The sequence below is a fragment of the Kogia breviceps genome, chromosome 3 (genome assembly GCF_026419965.1).
Source record: "Kogia breviceps isolate mKogBre1 chromosome 3, mKogBre1 haplotype 1, whole genome shotgun sequence".
Classification (NCBI taxonomy): Eukaryota; Metazoa; Chordata; class Mammalia; order Artiodactyla; family Physeteridae; genus Kogia; species Kogia breviceps.
In genome coordinates, this window is record NC_081312.1 from 70,166,517 (window position 1) to 70,190,237 (window position 23,721).

Consider the following 23,721-nt stretch of genomic DNA (forward strand, 5'->3'; position numbering starts at 1 on the left):
TTTTATAACTGAGTTTTACTTTTTCCCTGAACTCTCTTTTCATCCTATGTGTTGTGCTGTTAATTGTGGGCTATTTCCTACAGAATATACTTCTAGATATTGCACCACACTGTGCTTTCTCATCTCCTACTTGCTTTTTTTGGCCTTTTCTGCCAAACACACCTTTATCATATTACAGCTGTCTACTGCCATTGGGCTTTTCCTTTCTCTTTGTGTTTCTATCTTCTGCAGTAAAAGCTATTTTTACTCTTTGGTTTTACTATTCTAGAGCTGGTGTCTAAAGGCCTTTAAGAATAAGAATCAGGGACTTCCCTGGTGGCAGGATGGTTAAGAATCTTCCTGACAGTGCAGGGGATATGGCTTCGAACCCTGGTCTTGGAAGATCCCACATGCTGTGGAGCAACTAAGCCCGTGCACCACAACTACTGAGCCTGCACTCTAGAGCCCATGAGCCACAACTGCTGAAGCCCGTGTGACTAGAGCTCATGCTCCACAACAAAGAGAAGCCACTACAATGAGAAGCCCATGCATACCAACGAAGAGTAGCCCCTGCTCAGTAGCCTCTGCTCGCTGCAACTAGAAAAGCCCATGCACAGCAACAAAGACCCAATGCAGCCAAAAAAAAAATTATAAAAAAAGAGTAAGAATCAATTTTTGATATATAATCCAAGAAAATCACAATCCTAGGCTTTATTGCATTTTGCCTTTAATCTTTTTCTGCTCACTTGAAGTGAGTTATACAAGCTCCTGTTCTTTAAAATCAGATGGAATCAATTGGAGGATATGATCTACCTTTCTATTGTAATTTTTGCCTTTAGTTCTATCCTCATCTGTCTGGACTGCTGTGCTAGATTAGTTTTTCTAAGACTCATGTGATTTTCATTTTCATGCACAGAAATGGAGAGCAGCTTCTCCACACTGAGAGAATAAAGTCCACACTTGTGACTTGCCATTCAGGGCCCTATAGTCACCTTACATTGATCTTAACCATAACCTGCCTTTCCACTGTTACTTCTTTTTTTTTTTTTTCATATATCCTTTCATGAATTCACTGCATCGCTCATTCTTCTCTGTACACACAATGTATTCTTTAGCTCCAGGGTTTTGGATTACTTTTTTGGCTTCTGCCTGGACTGTCGTTTCTTTTAATCTCTTAATAACCCATGTCCACTTTATTTTTCATGATTTAATTAATTATTTTGATATCTACAGAGACACAATGTATTTTTTATTTTTAAATTATTTTTAATTAAATTATAATTGATGCACAATATTAGTTTTAGGTGTACAACATAGTGATTTGACATTTATATACATTACAAATTGATCACCATGAGAAGTCTAGTAACCACCTGTCACTATACAAAGAAGCAATATTATTGATGATATTCTCTATGCTGTTTTGCATCCCTCTGACATTTGTTTTATAACTGGAAGTTTATACCTCTTAATCCCCTTCACCTATTTCACCCTGCCCCCAAACACCCTCTTCTCTGGGGACCACCAGTTTCTCTGTATCTAATAGTCTATTTCTGTTTTGTTTTATTTGTTCATTTGTTTTGTTATTAAAATTCTACACAAAAATATGATCATATGGTATGAGTCTTTTTCTGTCTGACTTATTTCACTTAGTATGGTACCTCTAGGTCCATCCATGTTGTCTCAAAGGGCAAGATTTAATTCTTTTTCATGACTGAGTAATATTTCATAGTATGTGTATACCATATCTTCTTTATCCATTCATCTATTGATGGACACTTAGGTTGTTTCCATATCTTGGCTATTGTAAGTAATGCTGCAATCAACATAGATGTGCATATATCTCTTCAAAGTAGTGTTTTTGTTTCATCAGATAAATATCCAGAAGTAGAATCCTGGATTATAAGGTAGCTCTATTTATAAGTTTTTGAGGAAACTTCATATTGTTTTCCATAGTGGTGGAGTCAATTTAAATTCCCATGAACAGTACACGAGGATTCCCTTTTCTCCACATCCTTGCCAACACTTGTTGTTTCTTGTCATTTTGATAACAGCCATTCTGACAGGTGTGAGGTAGTAACTCGTTTTGATTTGCATCTCCCTGATGATTAGTGATGTTGAGTATCTTTTCATGTATCTGTTGGCCATCTATGTCTTTGTTGGAAAAATGTCTATTTAGGTCTTTTGCCTCTTTTTTTCTTTTTTTTTAATGTTGAGTTATATGAGTTCTTTATATATTTTGGGTGTTGACCCCTTGTCAGATACATGATTTGGAAATATTTTCTCCAATTTGGTAGGTTGTCTGTTCATTCTGTTGATGGATTCCTTTTCTACGCAGAAGCTTTTTAGTTTTATATAGTCACACAGTTTTATTTTTTACTTTGTTGCCTTAGCTTTGGTGTCAGATCCAAAAAAAAATTAATACTAAAATCAAGGAGATAACTGCCCATGGTTTCTTTAGGGGTTTTATGGTTTTTGGTCTTACATTCAAGTCTTTAATCATTTTAAGTTAATTTTTGTATGTGGTGTAAGATAGCGGTCTGTTTTATTCTTTTGCATGTGGCTGTCCAGTTTTCCCAACACCATTTATTGAAGAAACTGTTTTTTCCCCATTGTATATTCTTGGTTCCTTTATTGAAAATTAATTGACCATATAAGCTTGGGTTTATTTCTGGACTCTCTATTAGGTTCCATTGATCTATATGTCTGTTTTTATGCCAAGCATTCTATCTCTATAGCTTTGTAATATAGCTTGAAATCATGAAGTGTGATACCACCAGATTCGTTTTTTCTCAGTAAGGCTTTGTCTATTCATAGTCTTTTGTGATTCCATACAAATTTTTAGAATTGTTTGTTCTATTTCTGTGAAAAATGCCACTGGAATTTTGAAAGAGATTGCATTGAGTCTGTATATTGCTTTGTGTAGTATGGACATTTTAACAATATTAATTCTTTCAATCTATAAGCATGGAGTATCTTTCCATTTATTTGTGTCTTCTTCAGTTTCTCTCATCAGTGTCATATTTTTCAGTATATGGGTCTTTTGCCTCCTTGGTGAAATTTATTCCTATTTATTTTATTCTTTTTAATGCAGTTGTAAGTGGAATTGTCAATTTTTCATTCTGATAGTTTGCTCTTAGTGTACAGAAAGAAATGCAACAAAATTCTGTATATTAATTTTGTAGTGGAACTTTACTGAATTTATTAGTTCAAGTAGTTTTTTTGTTGTATTTTTAGGACTTTTTATATATAAAATCAAGTTATTTGAATATAGTGACAGTTTCATTTCTTCCTTTCCAGTTTTAATGACTTTTATCTCTTTTCTTGTCTGATTGCTGTGGCTAGGTCTTCCAATACTATGTTGAATACAAGAGGTGAAAGTGTACATCCTTGTCTTGTTCCTGATCTTAGAGGGAAAGCTTTCAGCTTTTCATCATTGAGTGATATAAGCTGTGGGTTTGTCAAATATGCCTTTTATTATGTTGAGGTATGTTCCCTCTTTACCTAGTTTGTTGAGATTTTTATCATAAATGGATGTTGAATTTCATCAAATGCTTTTTCTGTATCTGTTGGGATGATCATGTGATATTTATCCTTTGTTTTGTTAATATGGTGAAGATCACGCTGATGTGCAGATACTGAACCATCGTTGCATTGCTGGAATAAATCCCACCTGATCATGGTGTATGATTCTTTTAATGTATTGTTAAGTTTGCTAATATTTTGTTAAGGTTTTTCATCTATGTCCACAAGGATGCTGTCCTGTATCTTTCTTCCTCTCTCCCGCCCTCCCTTCTTCCTTCCCTTCCTCCCTCCCCCCCTTCCTTCCTTCCTTCCTTCCTTTTTTATCTTTATCTGGTTTTGGTGTCAGGGTAATGTTGCCCTCATACAATGATTTTGGAAGCATTCATTCCTGTTCAATGTTTTGAGAAAGATAAGTATTAACTCTACCTTAAATATATGGTAGAGTTCACTTGTGCAGCCATCTTGTCCTGAACTTTTGTTCAGAGATTTAAAATTACTGAATCAATTTCACTACTAAAGATTAATCTGTTAAGATTTTCTATTTCTTCCTGATTCATTCTTGGAAGATTGTATGTTTCTAGAAATTTATCCAGTTTTTCTAGGTTGTCCCATTTTTTGTCATATAATTATTGTAATTTCTTATGATCCTTTGGATTTCTTTGGTGTCAGTTGTAACTTATCCTCTTTCATTTCTTCTTTTATTTATTTGGGCCCACTCTCTTTATTTCGTAATGAGTCTGGCTAAAAATTTATCAACTTTGTTCATCTTTTCAAAGAAACAGCTCTTAGTTTTATTGGTCTTTTCTATTGTCTTTTTAGTCTCTCTCTCATTTATTTCATCTCTGGTCTTTATTATTTCCTTCCTTCTACTAACATTAGGTTTTGTTTTTTCCTTCTTTTACTAGTTTTTTTAGGTTTAGGCTTAGGATTGTTTATTTTAGATTTTTCTTGTTTCCAGAGGTATGCCTGTATTGTTATAAGCTTCCATCTTAGAACTCCTTTTTCTCTGTCCCATAGATTTTGGAATATTGTGTTTCTGTTTGTCTCAATAGTTTTAAAATTTTCTCTTTGATTTTCATTGACCCATTGGTTGTTTAGTGGCATATTGTTTAGCCTCCATATATTTCTGGTTTTTCCAGTTTTCTTCCTGTAATTGATTTCTAGTTTCATACTGTTGTGTTCAGGAAAAATGTTGGGTATGATTTCACTTTCCTTAAATTTGTGGAGACTTGTTTTGTGCCTAACATATGATCTATCCTGGAGAGTGTTACATGTTCACTTGAAAAGACTGTGTATTCTGCTGTTTTGGGGTGGAATGTTCTGTGTATATTTATTAAGTCAATCTTCTGTAATGTGTCATTAAAGGCTAATGTAACCCTTTTGATTTTCTCTCTAGATGATATAAACATTGATGTTCACCATTGTTGGATAGGTTGGGTGGGGCTGGTCCTCAGGATAATGCCAGGGCAAGGCACATGGTGTTACCTCAATGGAAGAAGAGTAAAAACAAAGAGGAACCCTTCAGCAATTTTGGTCCCTAGGGAAAGTCCCACCAGATCCCTGCCTCTCCAGGATGTGCCCTAAAATTAGTTAATGAATTTCCTTCTTGTGTGAACCAACCTGCTGCCTGTGTACTGGGACTTAGAGTCAGTGAGTTTATGCATGATCCCTTCGGGAGTGCAGTCTTGGTTTCCCATAGCCCTCTAGCTGTCCCAGACACAAGCCCCATTGGTTTTCAAAGCCAGACATTATGGGGGCTTGTCTTCCCAGTGCAGATCCCCTGAGCTTGGGAGCCTGATGTGGGGCTTGGACCCCTTGCTCCTCAGAGAAGACTTCTGCAGTTTGATATCCCTTCTGACTGTGAATCATTACACTGGAGTATGGGTTCTGAGTAGCCTGCATCTCTGCCTCTCTTACCCATCTCAATGTGGTCTTTTATTTATATTTTTAGTTGTAGAAAATCTATTCTGCTAGGCTTCAGTTTGTTCTCAAAGATAGTTCTATATGTAGTTGCAGTTTTGGCATGTCCATGGGAGGTGACCTCAGGATCTTCCTACTCTGCCATCTTGAGCTGGACATTTTATGATTTATTTTAAATACCTCTGTCTCCCTAAGCCTTCCCTTCCTTCCTTCCTCCCTTCTTTCTCTGTCTCTCTCATTTTTTTCTTCTTTTACATTCTCTTTCTTCTCTTCCTAAGAATCAGGCCTTAGTCCCTTTATTCTCTGTGTGTAAGTTGACAGAGCTTTTTGAATATTCTCCCTCTTCATATAGTATAAATTGTTTCCCAGAGACTTCTAAATCTCTCAAGTAAAGAGATCATGGAAGTCAAACTCAACTGGTTCAACAGATATGCTGTGGCAGGTTCTGTTATATAGAAAGAGCTCAAAAAGTAACTGTTGAATGAATGAATAAAATATGGAATATCAGCTAAGTGCAGTCTGAAATCACTGTAAAGAATTATTTTGGTGCATATTTTATTTCTTCTAACGTTCTTAGAAACTAGGGTGGCTTTCATTCAACTTTGTACCTTCTAAGGTTCGTCACTTAGTATTTTGCATGTAATGGCTTAAACAATTTTTAAAGTAATGGATAATGTTTCTTTTATATTTGCACTAAAAATACATAGGTGTGAGATGTATCACAGAGTAAAATATGGCTGATAACTGGTATATAGTCCAAAGTTCACATTTGGGTAACTTTATTATTGCTTGCATATTATAGTTTAATTTTTGCTAAATGGTTATCTTTAATCTTAAGGGATAGGTATCTTTTGTAGCCTTCTAATTTTAAAATTTCTATTTTAACTGTTGGCATTTGGCATTTTGCGAAATGGTTTTTTGTTTATATGATTCCTATCATAATGAATGACTTTTTTTTAAAACAAGTGAAAAAAAATTAGATACTTTCACAATAGTCAGTATAATTCAAAGCAACGGTCACAAAATGTTAATGATATTTTAAAAGAAAATAAATGTATTTATCCAGGGTCTTTATGCTAAGTATTATTTATACCCTGTGTTTGTTATGATTATTTATATGCTAAAAAGATATATTTAAAACTTTCTCTTCTTATAGCAGTAGATCATTATTTTACATAAGATTTCATCTAATAATACATGAATGCTATTAAGGTGGGTGAGCTGTAGGAACAGCAATAAACATGTTGACTTAGAAGAAAGTGTCCACTTAGTGACAGGAGAAGCTGAAAGAGTTTCAAGATTTGTAGAAAGAATAAGACCCAGAAATTTGCTGAGGCCGGGAAAACTTGAGGTGAAACAGGTGTGACAATATTAGCACGATTCTTTATAATCATGACTTGAATGGTATGTTGTTGTTAGTGGACAACTGGAATGCATTTGTCTTATGTATCTAAACAATATTCATGTTAATTTTGAAATCAAGGGTTTTAAAATTATAAGGAATATTTCTCTTGAGGATTACATACTTTCTAAGGAGATATGAATGAAAAATTAATGAATGTGTGATGTGCAATTCCTTAGTTCAGTGAATGGTATTCTATGTTTCTCAGGCCAGAAGAAACTGTTTTTTTTTTTTTTTTTTATCCTGAACATCAAATCCATCAACAAAGCCTTTGGATTTTACTTCCTCAATATCTTATAAATCTTCCCACTTCTTTCACCAAAATCACTGTAGTCTACATTACCATCATTTTCATCTGAACTGCTAAAATAGCCATTAAACTCATTTTCTTACATATCTTTTCTCTTGCCTCCAATCAGTTTTTTTGCAGTGCAGTTACTGAACTTTTCAAATGGCAAACCTTATAACATTATATTCTTGTAAAAAATCTGTCAGTGGCTTCCACTGCTCTCAGAATAAAGACAAAATTATTTCACATGTCCTGCAAAGGCCGACAGGATTTGTTCTCTTTATCCAGTATTATCTAGCTGCTGATAGCTCAAAAATCTATAAATACAGCTCTGATTTGTCCCATAAACTTCCAGACACATATCTAAGCGCCTAAATGTCTAAAACTGACTATCTCTCTTCTCCCCAGATTTTGTAGAGTTTGGTAATATATATTTCTTTCAAAGTGTTCAGGCATTTTGTTTAGCCTGTCACTTTTTTTGGCATAAAATATCATAATATTTTCTTATTCTTTTGATAAATCTTATCTCTACGATAAGGATAAAACCTATCTTATCTCTAGGTTTGATATAACATGAAAGTCATTCTTACAAATGACTTTTGCACACCTTTCAGGAACATAAATGGTTGAAAATCAGTTATCCTATGCAGGAATCCCATTACAGAAATAATAATCCCATTGCAAAATATTATCAGTGGTTACCTGAAGATAGTTAAAAGTAATTTTCATTTTTATCTCTTTGCACATCTATATTTTCTGAGTTTACTACAATAAACATGTTTTGTTTCTTTAAAAACAATGATGACTATTTTTAAAAGGTCAATGTTTAAATTGAATTAACAGTATTGGCAATAGAATTAAATATTAATGAAAACTTTTTTGGAGGTAGCCATTGTAAAATCTGTATATAATATGAAAAAACATAAAGGCACTGGAAAGCATCTAAAATTAGATAGAATTGGAGGAGGTTTTACTCTTGAAGAACTAACTGCACAGGGTGAAATTTAAGAGTTTGTAGCTATTTTTCCTGTATGTTCTCCTCAACCGCTGTTTATAGCAGCAGAAAACTACTGGCTTATCGGTGGAGATGACAAAACAAAACAAAACAAAACCAGCTTAGGGCTGGAAGGATTTCTGGAAATTTAAGAAGGAAATCTGTGAGAGAACTACAGAATGCAAAAGACTCAAAACTGAGAATAAATTGCCTAAATCTCTGACAGCTAACTTATGTGTCTTCAGGGAATAACCTAGTGGGACTATCCCAAAACAGATAGAGATCAGAGAGGAAATTAGCCTTGAAAAATAGGACTGCACTGGATGAGATTTGTGAGTTTTTGCTATTTTAACTGAATATATTTCCAGAACTATGCACAGCTTGGAGGTAGACAGCTGAAGCCTTATGGGCTTGAGGCATCAGAGGACAGAACTTGAAGCTGGAAGAGCAGTTAAAACTTAAGGGGAGAATCCCCCAAAGCAATGTGATCCTAGAGGGGGTAAGCCCCCAAATCTGTGTATATACTCTGCTCAAATACTTGGCTGCCTGCTGAGCTGTGCAGATGCAGGGGACACTCTCAGGGTTCCAGGCTAAGAAATGGAGCATTGGGAAGTTGTAAAATTTAAGCAGAGATTTGTAAAATGCAGGGTAGACAGAGTTTGCACTTTGAGTTTGGAGTAGGTAATTGCCTATTATAAAAGCAGCAACAAAACACAGTAGAAAAAAAGAAAACAATGGCAAAAACATAATGAAAAACAATCCTCAGAAGAACCCAACAGATTATAATATCTATATTGTCTGCGTTTTAAACTAAAAAATCACTAGACTTTCCAAGAAACAGGAAAGGATGACCTGCACATAGGGGGAAAAAAGCAATCAATAGAAATTGACTTTGAGTGGGTCCAGAAGTTATATTTAGCAGATAACAAATTCCAAACTGTTACTATAAATGTGCTCAAAAATTAAAAGGCACATATGATTAAATAATAAAGAAAAATTGGTCATCTGAGTGAAGAATTAGGGAAAAATCAACAGAGAAACTGAAACAATTAAAAGAAGATATTCTAGAGCTGAAAATTACAATAACTAAAAGGAAATATTGATATATAGGCTCAACAATATTTGAGGGTGGGAGAAAAAATAGTAAACTTGAAATTAGATAAATAAAAATTAACATAAAAGAGGAAAGTTTATTTAAAAAAAAACTGAGCAGAGACTTAGCTGTGGGACAATATCCAGCAGTCCAATATATATACAATTTATGTTCTAGGATGGGAGGAGGGAGAGAAAAGTCAATGATCAAGAAAAATCTTGAAAGCAGCCAGAAAAGAATAACAAATTACATGCAAGGGAATAGCAGTACAATTGATGATTGACTTCTCATCAGAAACAAGAGTCTAGAAAACATTGGAATGACATGTTCAAATTATTCAAATTGTCCACCAAGAATTATATATCCAGAGAACCTAGCATACCTGCTCTAAAATTTCCAAAGGAAGTTCTTTAGGCTGAAGGGAAAGGACACAGATGGTAACTTTGATCTACAAGAAGAAATAAAGTACACAGGAAATGATACATATGTTGATAAATATAAAACAATAGCGTTTTTCTTTTTCTATCTTAAATTCTTTAAAACACATGTGGTGGCTCAGAGCAAAAGTTAAGATACTGAACTACTGGGTTTATAATATATATAGATGTGATATATATGGTAACAGTAACACAGGGGATGGAGCTATCTATAGGTATACGGTTGCAAGTTTCTAGTATTTTATCTTAAATAATTGAACATAGACTCTAAGAAGATTGTGATACATTAAAGATGGATTTGTGATTTTTGGCAAAGACTAAAATGAAATAAAGAGATAGAGCTAAGAAGCCAAAAGAGGAATTAAAATGGAATACTAAAAATAAGTTCGAGTAACAAAAAACAAAGCAGGAAAGGAGGAAAAAAGATGAAAAATTAGATGACGAATAGAAAATATATGGCAAAGTGGCAGAACTAAATACAATCATATCAATAACAGCTTCAGGTAAAATGGGCAAAACACTCCAATCAACAGACAGTTTTAAAGAGGCAGTAAAAATCAAGAACCAGAAGCAGCTTTATGCTGTCTACAAAAGATACAGTTAGACACAAAAATACAAACAGGGTGAATGTAAGAGGTAGGAAAAATATATATGCAAACAGTAAGACTAGGAAAGCTGGAGTGGTTATGTTGATATAAGAAAAATACTTCATGACAAGAAGGGTTACAAGAGACAAAGAGGGATATTTCCTAATGATAATTGGGTTAATACATTAAGGAATTATGATAGTTTATAAATGTAAATGTACCTAATAACAGCTTTAAAACATGAAGCAAAGACTGACAGTCTTAATGGACAAAAAGAAAAACATTATTGGTGATTTTAACATATCTCAGGTATCAAAAGAACAATTTCACAGCAAAGAATTAGTAAGGTTATAAATTATTTGACTGATTCTTTGAAGCACTATAATGTTGTATAGTTTTAGGTTTTTAAATTGGTCTGTGACCCAGTTTGGGTAACTTTACTTTGGTATTGAATGTGAGATATGAAGAGAAATTCAATCTTCTGCATATGCTGGAAATACATTAAAAAGAAAACCATTTCTACATTGAATTACCTTTGTATCTTTATGTAAATTAACTGTATATGTGTGGATCTATTACTGGACTTTTTATTGCACTTCCTTGATGTATAGTCATATAGTTTTTTTTTTTTTTTTTGAAAACCACATACCACATGCCTACTACATGGTAAGTATAGAAATCTGGTTGTGTAAGTCATACAGATTTTTCTTTTTCAGAATTGTTTTGGCTATTCTGGTTCCTTTGCCCGGACATACAGATTTCAGAAAAAAATTGTCAAGTTCTAACAAAAAAATGCATAAAAACTGTTGCAGTTTTGATTGGAATTACATTTTACATGAGTTTGGGAAGAAAGGACATCTTAACAATATTGAGTATTTCAATCCAGGAGTATGATATATATTGCTCTGTTAATTTAGGTCTTATTTAATTTTTTTAATTAGAATTTTATATATAAAGATCTTGCATGTATTTTGTAAAATTTATACCTGTGGTATAAGGTATTTGATGCCATTGTAAATTATAATTTATTTTATTTTATTGGGGTATAGTTGTTTTACAATGTTGTGTTAGTTTCTACTGTACAGCAAAGTGGAGTTCACTGTGCTATACAGCAGGTTCTCATTAGTTATCTATTTTACACATACTAGTGTATATATGTCAATCCCAATCTCCCAATTCATCCCATCCCTCCATCCCCCCTTGGTGTCCATATGTTAGTCCTCTATGTCTGTGTCTCTATTTCTGCCTTGCAAACAGGTTCATCTGTACCATTTTTCTAGATTCCACATATATGCGTTAATATACGATATTTGTTTTTCTCTTTCTGACTTACTTCACTCTGTATGACAGTCTCTAGGTGCATCCACATCTCTACAAATGACCCAGTTTCTTTCTTTTTTATGACTAATATATGTACCGCATATTCTTTATCCATTCATCTATTGATGGGCATTTAGGTTGCCTCCATGTCCTGGCTATTGTAAATAGTGCTGCAATGAACATTGTGGTACGTGACTCTTTTTGAATTATGGTTTTCTCAGGGTATATGCCCAGTAGTGGGATTGCTGGGTCATATGGCAATTCTATTTTTAGTTTTTTAAGGAACTTCCATACTGTTCTCCATAGTGGCTGTGTCAATTTACATTCCCACCAACAGTGCAAGAGGATTTCCTTTTCTGCACACCCTCTCCAGCATTTACTGTTTGTGGATTTTTTGATGATGGCCATTCTGACTGGTGTGAGGTTATACCTCATTGTGGTTTTGATTTGCATTTCTCTAATAATTAGTGATGTTGAGCATCTTTTCATGTACCTCTTGGCCATCTGTATGTCTTCTTTGGAGAAATGTCTATTTAGGTCTTCTGCCCATTTTTTAATTGGGTTGTGTGATTTTTTGATATTGAGCTGATTGTATATTTTGGAGATGAATCCTTTGTCTGTTGATTTGTTTGCAAATATTTTCTCCCATTCTGAGGCTTGTCTTTCTGTTTTGTTTAGGGTTTTCTTTGCTGTGCAAAAGCTTTGAAGTTTCATTACGTCCCATTTGTTTATTTTTGTTTTTGTTTTCATTACTCTAGGAGGTGGATCAAAAAAGATCTTGCTGTGATTTTTGTCAAAGAGTGTTCTTCCTGTGTTTTCCTCTAAGAGTTTTACAGTGTCCGGGCTTACATTTAGCTCTGTAATCCATTTTGAGTTTATTTTTGTGTACAGTGTTAGGGAGTGTTCAAATTTTATTCTTTTACATGTAGCTGTCCAGTTTTCCCAGCACCATTTATTGAAGAGACTGTCTTTTCTCTATTGTATATCCTTGCCTCCTTTGTCATAGATTAGTTGACCATATGTGCGTGGGTTTATATCTGGGCTTTCTATCCTGTTCCATTGATCTATATTTCTGACTTTTTGCCAGTACCATACTGTCTCGATTACTGTAACTTTGTAGTATAGTCAAGTCAGGGAGCCTGATTCCTCCAGCTCTGTTTTTCTTTCTCAAGATTGCTTTGGCTACTCTGGGACTGTTGTGTCTCCATACAAATTTTAAGATTTTTTGTTTTAGTTCTGTGAAAAATGCCATTGGTAATTTGATTGGGATTGCATTGAATCTATAGATTGCATTGGGTAGTATAGTCATTTTCACAATATTGATTCTTCCAATCGAAGAACGTGGTATATCTCTTCATCTGTTTGTGTCATCTTTGATTTCTTTCATCAGTGTTTTATAATTTTCTGAGTACAGGTCTTTTGCCTCCTTAGGTAGGTTTATTCCTAGGTTTTTGTTGTTGTTGCTATGGTAAATGGGATTGTTTCCTTAATTTCTCTTTCTGATCTTTCATTGTTAGTGTATAGAAATGCAAGAGATTTCTGTGCATTAATTTTGTATCCTGCAACTTTACCAAATTCATTGATTAGCTCTAGTAGTTTTCTGGTGGCATCTTTAGGATTTTCTATGTACAGAATCATGTCACCTGCAAACAGTGATGGTTTTACTTGTTCTTTTCCAATTTGGATCCCTTTTATTTCTTTTCTTCTCTGATTGTTGTGGCTAGGACTTCAAAAACTATGTTGAATAATAGTGGTGAGAATGGACATCCTTGTCTTGTTCCTGATCTTAGAGGAAATGCTTTCAGTTTTTCACCTTTGAGAATGATGTTGGCTGTGGGTTTGTCATATATGGCCTTTACCATGTTGAGGTAGTTTCCTTCTATGCCTACTTTCTGGAGACTTTTTATCATAAATGGGTGTTGAATTTTGTCAAAAGCTTTTTCTGCATTTATTGAGATGATCATATGGTTTTTATTCCTTAATTTGTTAATGTGGTGTATCACATTGATTGATTTGCATATATTGAAGAATCCTTGCATCCCTGGGATAAATCCCACTTGATCATGGTGTATGATCCTTTTAATGTGTTGTTGGTTTCTGTTTGCTAGTATTTTGTTCAGGATTTTTACATCTATGTTCATAAGTGATATTGGTCTATAATTTTCTTTCTTTGTGATAGCTTTCTCTGCTTTTGTTATAAGGGTGATGCTGGCTTTGTAGACTGAATTTGGGAGTGTATTTCCCTCTGCACTTTTTTGGAAGAGTTTGAGAAGGATTGATGTTAGCTCTTCTCTAAATGTTTGATGGAATTCGCCTGTGAAGCCCTCTGGTCCTGGACTTTTGTTTGTTGGAAAATTTTTAACCACAGTTTCAATTTTATTACTTGTGATTGGTCTGTTCATATTTTCTATTTCTTCCTGGTCCAGTGTTGGAATGTTATACCTTTCTAAGAGTTTGTCCATTTCTTCCATGTTGTCCATTTATTGTCCATTTATAGTTGCTTGTAGTAGTCTTTTATGATCCTTTGTGTTTCCATGGTTTGTTATTGTAGGTCTTTTCCTACTCTTGTGTTTCCTGCCTAGCGAAGTTTCTTTAGCATTTGTTGTAAAGCTGGTTTGGTGGTACTGAATTTTCTTAGCTTTTGCTTGTCTGTAAAGGTTTTAATTTCTCCGTCGAATCTGAATGATATCCTTGCTGGGTAGAGTAATGTTGGTTATTAAGTTTTTCCCTTTCATCACTTTAAATATATCCTGTCACTCCCTTCTGGCTTGCAGTTTCTGCTGAAAGATCAGCTGTTAACCTTATGGGGATTCCCTTGTATTTTATTTGTCATTTTTCCCCTGCTGCTTTTAATATTTTTCCCTTGTATTTAATTTTTGATAGTTTGGTTAATGTGTGTCTTGGCGTGTTTCTCCTTGGATTTATCCTGTATGGGACTCTCTGTGCTTCCTGGACGTGATTGACTATTTCCTTTACCATGTTAGGGAATTTTTCAACTATAATCCCTTCAAATATTGTCTCAGTACCTTTCTTTTTCTTCTGGGAGCCCTATAATTCGAATGTTGGTGCATTTAATGTTGTCCCAGAGGTCTCTGAGACTGTCTTCAATTCTTTTCATTTCTTTTCTTTATCCTGCTCTGTGGCAGTTGTTTCCACTATTTTATCTTACAGGTCACTTATCCATTCTTCTGCCTCAGTTATTCTGCTATTGATTCCTTCTAGAGAATTTTTAATTTCATTTATTTTGTTTACCATTTTTTTGTTTTAGTTCTTTAGTTCTTCTAGGTCCTTGTTAAATGTTTCTTGTAGTTTCTCCATTCTATTTCCAAGATTTTGGATCATCTTTACTATCTTTACTCTGAATTCTTTTTCAGGTAGACTGCCTATTTCCTCTTCATTTGTTTGGTCTTGTGGGTTTTTACCTTGCTCCTTCATCTGCAGCATATTTCTCTGTCTTCTCATTTTGTTGAACTTACTGTGTTTGTGAACTCCTTTCCTCAGGCTTCAGGGTCATAGCTCCTCTTAATTCTGGTGTCTGCCTCCAGTGGGTGAGGTTGGTCCAGTGGCTTGTGTATGCTTCCTTGTAGGAGGTATTGGTGTCTATTTTCTGGTGGATGGGGCTGGATCTTGTCCCTCTGATGGGCAGGCCCACATCCAGTGGTGTGTTTTGGAGTGTCTGTGAGCCTAGTATGACTTTAGGGAGCCTGTCTGCTTATGGGTGGGGTTGTGTTCCTGTCTTGCTAGTTGTTTGGCTTGAGGTGTCCAGCACTGGAGCTTCATAAATTATAATTTTTATTTCAATTTCCAGTTATTCATTGCTGCTATATAGAAGAATATTGGTATTTTCAGATTGTCCTTGTGTTTTGCAATCTTGATAAACTTGCTTTTTAGTGCTGGTTGCTTTTAAGATTCTTTTGGAATTTCCCAGGTAGATGGTCTTGTTTTCTGAGAATAGGGACAGTTTTCTTTCTTTCTTTCTAATCTGTGTTTTTTTTTCTTTTTGTCTTACTTTATTGCACTGAGTAGGACAACCAATGAGATGTTGGCTAGGAGTGGTGAGAGCAGAAATCCCTGCCTTGTTCCTAATCATAAAGAAAAGAAGCATTCAGTCTTTTACCATTAAGTATAATTTTAGTTGTAGTTTTTTTTTTGTAGGTGCCCTTTATCAACTTGATGGTGTTCCCTTCTATTACTAGTCTGCTGAGAGTTTTATCATGAAGGGCTGTTGAATTTGTCAAAGGCCTTGTCTGTGTCTATTGAGATAATTATAGGGGTTTTCTTCTTTCTGTTGATATGGTGAATTACAGTCAATCCTCATTATTTGTAAGTTCTGTATTTGTGAATTTGCCTGCTTGTTAAAATTTATCTCTAACCCCCAAATCAACATTTGTGGTGCTTTTGCAGCATTTGCAGACATGCACAGAGTAGCAAAAAATTTGAGCAACCTAGTGTGCATGGTCCCAGCCAAGGTCAAACAAGGTGATGCTTTACCTTCTTGTTTCAGCTCTCATACTGTAAACAAGCATCATTTTCATGGTCTATTTATTGCCACCTTCTTCACTTTTTTTGTGTTCTTTATTGATAATTTTACTGTTTAAAATGGCCCCCAAGCATACTGCTGAAGTGCTATCCAGTGTTCTGAAGTGTTATGACATACAGAAGAAAAATACACGTGTGAGATAAACTTTGTTCAGGCATGAGTTACAGTGCTGTTGGCTGTGAAGTTGGTGTTAATGGATCAACAATATACTAAATAAGGTGTCTTGAAACAAATGCACATAAAACAAGGTTATTTATTGATCTATTGATGAAAATTCACCAGTGAAACCATTTGGGCCTTCAGATTGCTTTACTGGATAGGTTTTAGGTATAAATTCAATTTCTTTAGTAAATGTAGAAACAGTTTATATATTTCCTCTTCAGTGAGCACTGGGAGTTTGAGTCTTTCAAAGAAGTTTACTATTTCATCTAAGTAGGTGAATTTATGTGTGTAGAGTTGTTTACACTACTTTCTTATTAACCTGTCATGATATTGTCTCTTTGCTTTCTGACATTTGTAATTTGCTTATTTTCTTCTTTTTCTTGATTTGTCTGATGAGAAGCTTATCAATTTTATTGACTTTTTTCCCAAGGAACACACTTTTGGTTTTATTCATTTTCTCTCTCTTTTTTTTAAACTGTTCTCAATTTCATTGATTTCTGCTTTTATTTTTATTTTCTTCCTTTTACTTGCTTGGGATTTAGTTTTGTTTTATTCTTGGGTTTCTTAAAGTTGCAATTTTAGAATATTAAGATATTTTCTCTTATATAATACAGGCATTTAATGTATAAATTTCACTCCAAGCATTGCTTTTGCTTCCTGAATCTCCCAAAGTTTAATGTTATGCTTTCATTTTCATTCAATTAAAAATATTTTTAACTTCTCTGTTATATTCCCTTTGGTTCTCATGACCCATTAGAAATATATTAATATCTAAATATTTGGGGGATTTTCCAGATAAAATTTTATTTTTGATTTCTAATTTTAATCCATCATTATTAGAGATCACACTTTATATAAATCAATTGTTAAATTTTGTTAAGGTTTGATTTTTGACCTAGAATATGGTCTGTCTCTGAAAGTATATCTTATGTGTTTGAAAAGAGTTTATATTCTGCTTTTATTTAGTGGAGTATTTATAAATGGCCAATTAGTTATGTTGATTAAAAACATTATTCGTATCTTCTATGTAGTTACTGAATTTCTGTCTACTTGTTCTATTAATTACTGAGAGAGGAGTATAGAAGTCTTCAACTGTAACTTTGGATTCTTCTACTTCTCCTTTCAGTTTTATCAGTTGTGCCTCATATTGTGAAGCTCTGTGGTTAGGTCCATAAATATTTAGGATTGTTACTTCATTTTGGATATTTGAGTTTATGATATATAAATATGATCACTTTTATTTTGATTAATGTTTGCATGATATATCTTTATCCATACTTTTACTTTAATGTACTTTGATGTGGTTGGATTAAAATCCATCATCCCGGGCTTCCCTGGTGGTGCAGTGGTTGAGAATCCGCCTGCCGATGCAGGAGACACGGGTTCGTGCCCTGGTCCGGGAAGATCCCACATGCCGCGGAGCAACTAAGCCCGTGAGCCATGGCCGCTGAGCCTGTGCGTCCGGAGCCTGTGCTCCGCAACGGGAGAGGCCACAACAGTGAGAGGCCCGCATACCGCAAAAAAAAAAAATAAAATAAAAAAAATAAAATCCATCATCCTTTTAACATTTTCTATTGGTTTCATTGGATATTTGATTCTTTTTCCCTCTTTTCTTCTGACTTCTTTTGGATTAAGTATTTTTTATGATTTCATTTTTATTCTGTTATTTGCCTGTTATTCATATGTCTTTTACATTTTTCCCAGAGGTTGCTTTAGAATTTATAATATATATCTTTAATTTATCTGAATCTATCTTCAAGTAATCTTAAACCAGTTCACATGTAGTATACAGATCACAAAAGGGGATACTCTAAATTTCTTCCTTTCCTCTACAATGCTATTATTGCAGAAACTTATGCTTGTACATATGCTACAGATGTACAATAGAAAGCCCCTATTTTTTTGGGGGGGGTTAATAATTTTTCTTTTAGAACAATTGAAAGTAAGAAAAAAATGAATTTTATATTTACCTTCATTTATGACATTTCTTTATTTCTTGAATGTAGATACAGTTTTCTCACTGGTATCATATTTATTCTGGCTGGAATATTTCCTTTAACTTCTGTTACAATACAAATCAGCTGGCAATGAATTCTCTAAAGCTTTCTTTCCCTGATAACATCTTTATTTCCCTTTTATTTTTGAAAAATATTTTTGGAGTATAGAATTCTTAGTTAACAGTTTTTTTTCTTTTATTACATTAAAGATATCACTATACTGTTTTCTGGATCGCATTGTTTATGATGAGAAGTTTACTGTAATTCTCATATTTGTTCCTCTATAAGTTATGTGCCTTTATTTATTATTTTAAAATCATTTTTTATTTTATATTGGAGTATAGTTGATTAACAATATGTGTTTCAGTTGTACATCAAACTGATTCAGTTATACATATACATGTGTCTATTCTTTTTCAAATTCTTTTCCCATTTAGGTTATTACAGAGTATTGAGCAGGAGTTCCCTGTGCTATGCGGTAGGTCCTTGTTCATCATCTATTTTATTTTTATTTGTTTTTTTTTTTTGTTTGTTTGTTTGTTTGTTTTGCGGTACGTGGGCCTCTCACTGTTGTGGCCTCTCCCATTGCGGAGCACAGGCTCCAGACGCGCAGGCTCAGCGGCCATGGCTCACAGGCCCAGCCGCTCCACGGCATGTGGGATCTTCCCGGACCGGGGCACGAACCCATGTCCCCTGCATCAGCAGGCGGACTCTCAACCACTGCGCCACCAGGGAAGCCCCATCATCTACTTTAAATATAGTAGTGTGTACGTATCAATCCCAAACTCACAATCTATCCCTCCCTCCCACTCTTTCCCCTGGTAACCACAGATTGGTTCTCTAAATCTGTGAGTCTGTTTCTGTTTTGTAAATAAGTTCATTTGTATCATTTTTTGTAGATTCTGCATATAAGCAATATATATATATCTGTGTATGTGCCTTTAGTCTTTGGCTTTTTTGAGGTATTTTCTTTTTCTTCCCTTTTGAGTAGTTTGAATATGAAAAGTCTAAGTGTGCATATGTTTTATATTTATCGTGCCTAGTGTTCACTGAGACTCTTGCATCTGTGTTTTGGAAAATCTGCAGCCATTATCTCTTCAGATATTTACTTTTCCCAGTTTCCTTTCCATCTGCTTTTAAGATTTTAATGACGTAGATGCTAGGTTATTGATATTGTCTCATAGCTCTGTATGCACTCCTCTGTTTTTGTTGTTTGTTTTGTTTTTTTTTTCCTTTCCTGGTCTTTCCTGTTTGTGGCTCAGTCTTTGTTGTTTCTCTTGATCTATTTTCAAGTTCACTGATTGTTTCCTTTGCTGTATCAAGTCTACTGATGAATTTATTAAAGGCATTCTTCATTTGTTTCCATGTTTTTCATTTCAAGCATGTGCATTTAAATCTTTCTTTTAGTTTCCTTTTTCTGCTGAAATTTCTTACCAGATCATGAATGTTCTCTACATTTTGCACTGAAGCCTTTTACATACTTATCATAGTTATTTAAATTTTTCTGTGTTATAGTTCTCATATTTAGGAAGTCTTATTTTGTTGATTGTTTTGTCTCTTGAAAGTGATTTTTTTGCTACCTCTTATGCATTTAATTTTTTGTTGAAAGTTGACATCTTGTATAGGAAAACAGAGGTGGAGGGGAATAGATTTTTGTGCCTAAAAATGAATGCACTTTTTTTTTTTTGGCTAGGCCCTGGTGCAAAGGGTGGAGTCAGTTAGGAATTGTAGTGTGTTTGGTTTATTTTGTTGCTATGATTAGCCTCTGTACAACACAGACTTCAAATTCCTCTCTCAGTTCTCTGTGTTTAGGATGGGGGCTGATTTGCCACAAGATTTTTCTCAAAATTTGCTTTTTTCTCAGCTTTAGGTCTTCCCTTTGAACTTGTACATCAGATAGAGACTTTCTTTACCCTTTTGCCCCTTTCCAGGCAGAAGACTGCTATACCTCAATGCTTGCTAGTCTGGTGGTGGAGGCAGGAAGAGAAAGACATTCTTCATTGTTCTGGTTCAGCATCAATCTTAGGCAACATGTCCCTGAATTCTGGTTGGGGGCAGGAGGGCTTTCTCACTGATCCTCCCCTCTTTCCCCCAGTTGTGGTTTCTGGCCCAGAATTTATTTTATTCACCCTCAGGGGTAGAGGGATTGTCCCTTTTTCTTCCTTCAGATACACCAGTATTATAAAGAAAACATCTCCACTAACCCTATAGGACAATAGGATTTGGTGCCCTTTACCCAGCAGTTTAAGGCTTTTGTTCCATAAGGAAGATAAGGGAGAAGAATCTGGGCAGAGCATCATGCCTTTGGTGCAGTACTTTGGCATGTTTTAAATTTTTGTATCTGTTCTCTTTCACTCAGCAGTATGTTTGAAATACTTTCACGTTGTTTGGGGTATAGTTTGTTCATTATTATTGCTGAAGAGAATACAATTTATCAGTGATCATTATACTGCTATTTATTTATCAATTCTATTGGATAGATTTTGTTAGATATTTGAGATGTTTCCAGTTTGGGTCTATTATGAATAGAGCAGCTATATATATTCTTGTACATGAGTTTTGGTGAATATATATATATCATATTTCTGTTGAGTATATTTATATCTATGAGGTACACTGCTGAATCAAATGCTATGCATATAGTTGGGGGCTTTAGGAGGCCCTGCCTAATAAGTTTCAGAGTCCTTATACTGATATACACTCCTACTTGCAATGTAAGCAAGTTTCAGCTTCTCCAAATCTTTTCCAGCACTTGGAATTTTCTCTCCTTTTCATTTAGCCATTCTGGAGAATATTAAATTGTTTTAACTTTCCTCATAACTCATGAAATTGGCCAACTTTTCACATATTGGCTATTTGGTTAGCCTCTTTTCTGAATTGCCTAATCAATTGTTTTATTCATATTTCCACAACTGGTATTTTGTTTGTATTTCTATGACTGGTGCAGAATACAAAGATCAGACGTGGACTATATATGTATGTAAACTGACTTAGGATTCTAGTGTAGTGGATGGGGTGTCTTTTTAGTAAATGTGAGTGGTAGGATTATGGATGACTTTATTTTAATTCTTTTATCTTTTTATTTGTTTCTAAATGTTCTACAATGAACATATATAACTTTAATCTGCAAAAAGGTTTGAAAACTAAAAATTAAGTCTTGTCATGATGTAAATATTTTTTTATTGATATATATTGATATGGACACTCTAATTTTGATCCATGAATTGACTCAGTCAGCAACATGTTAAAATCTGGCTAGAGGCTTAGAATTTTTAAAATGACAAGAGAAGGAATTATATATCTTTTATTCAGTATTCTTTCTACAGTGTTTATGATAACATGAATACATGAATGAATGGGTAAATAATGACCTAGAGAAATCCCTTTTGTGTTTTTTTTCTTTGAATGCCAGGTGTCTTCTGTACTCTTTTATTATCATCATAGTCTTTGCATCAAGATACATAGCAATGATCTTAGTATTAAATATCTTAAATATCAAAGTTTAGTATTAAATACCTTTCCCCATGTTAATTTTATATTACTCTGCCAAGAAAAAAATTAAATCTCAAGTTATTTGAAGCCTGGACATACTTGCATGATTAGCCGGGCTGTGTAAAAGTTGGTGGCTTTGTTCTTCCTGCTGTGTGAGCAGGTCCAGGCCCTAGAAAGATGGGATGAGGTTATAATTGTTTTTCACAAGTGTGCTACAAAAACGGATGGCCTGTTATAAGCCAGGTTACAAAGTTAAGACTGGGGTGAGGGAGGGACAGTTTCTTCCAGAAACAGAATTTCTGAAGAGTCCCAGTCCATCATTTTCCCCAGAATGGTTGGAGGAGGGGTAAAATCTCAACATGAGCTTCAAAGCTATGTCTCTGTGAGGGGACAGTAGTTGCCTTACCGAGGGGGCGTGGCTGCCCATCCCCACTGTTCTCAGCGAGGGAATGGAGAGTTTATTGCCCAGTGAGTGTGAAGTGGGCTGAAGCTCTGTTGGTACTGAATTCTCTAAGAGGTTTCTTCTAGAAACAGATAACTTAGACTCTTCCTCTCACTTCAGCAAAGAAGTTCTTTTAAAACCACTTGGCAAGCTCCTTCTGCGCCCTTGCAAGGTGGCTCAGAGGAGGGAGTCATCAGTACAGCCCCTTTCCAGGCAATATTGGAACTCCTGAAGGTTGGAGACCCCGTAGAAATGGATGAAGGCAGCTGCCACCTCCAGCACGTGGAAGATCTGATGAGGCTGGAACCATATGTTGAATTTTCCAGGGAAGAAGTGCTCAGGAACCCACGTGGCATAAAGGCCAGCTCCGGTGATGTACGTCACAGCCGTGAAGAAGAACCAGCCCATCTGGCCCACCATGGTAGCCTTGACGAAGCCCTCCGCGATTGTAAAGTGCACGGTGGGCATGGCGCCACTCAAGCCAAGCCCCAGGAATATCCCTGCGCTTGTCTGCTGGTGCTTAGGAGAGGCAAACCGATCCCACTGGGCCACAATGATGGCAGAGATGCCCAGGACACAGACGATGGAGAGGTGGCTGAGCCGTGGCTGTGGGAAGCAGTAGAGGGAGTAATAGAGCCAGGGGACAAAGCTCCCCGTAAGCAGCAGGGCAATCCTTGATAATCCAGTTTGGAAAAGGGCTGGAAAAGAATTCAGTTTGTCACTGCTCTGAGTGACAATAGACAGTGTGAAAGAGCCAGGAGAAGCTGAGGCAGAGCACCGCGCCCAGGAAGAACATCGCGAACACCACCTTCTCCTGAAGGCGGGCCATGAAGTACATGTTTGATCTGAGCATGGGCAGGATTCCCAGAAAGTGAAACGGCACAAAACCAAGCAGGTGGTTCCAGATGTTGCCGGTCTCCGTGTGGATGTGGAAGATGCTCTTGAAGCAGGCCTGGAAGGAGGGCATGGACGGCCTATGGCCACGCAGCAGGTAGTCATTGTCCTTCAGCCAGTCAGGGAGCATGTGGTACGGGATGACCCTGCAGCGCCCCTCCCAGACTTTATGCACAAACTCCTCCATCTTATCCATGCCATGGTGGGCTTGCAGGGGAAGTGTCAGCCCCCGTCCCTCCTCCTCCTCCTCTTCCTGAGGCACTGGGCATGCCTGCTTTTCTTCAGCTTTGCTTGGGCTGGTGATGCCCCACTGGCCTTGCTCCTCTAGCAGGGGTCCCAGCTCAGCCAGCTCCACTGTGTCAGCCTCCCTGTTCCAGGCAGGAGCCCCATTGCCCTGGGCCACCACAGGTCCTTTATGAGAAGACATCTGGCTGGTACCTCAATGCCCTGCGGCTTCAGCTTGGGGAAAGGGTGGGGTCTCTCGGCCCCAGGGGGCAGAGAGTTCCCTGTGATGGAAGACAGGCATGGGGGCGAGCTCTGCTGGGGACTGCGGATCCCGCCCTACATCCCATGGTGCTGGAGGTGGCCTGCGGCCAAGCAGCCCGGATCCAAGAAATCCCCTTTTGTGATTAATAATCTTGATATTTA

At 35.9% G+C, this 23,721-nt stretch overlaps 1 pseudogene; it reads right to left on the reverse strand.

Annotated features, from left to right (window-relative positions):
- Positions 1-22,356: 22,356 nt before the first annotated feature.
- On the reverse strand, positions 22,357-23,500 carry LOC131752597 (adiponectin receptor protein 1 pseudogene; annotated as a pseudogene).
- Between the last annotated feature and the right edge of the window lie 221 nt (positions 23,501-23,721).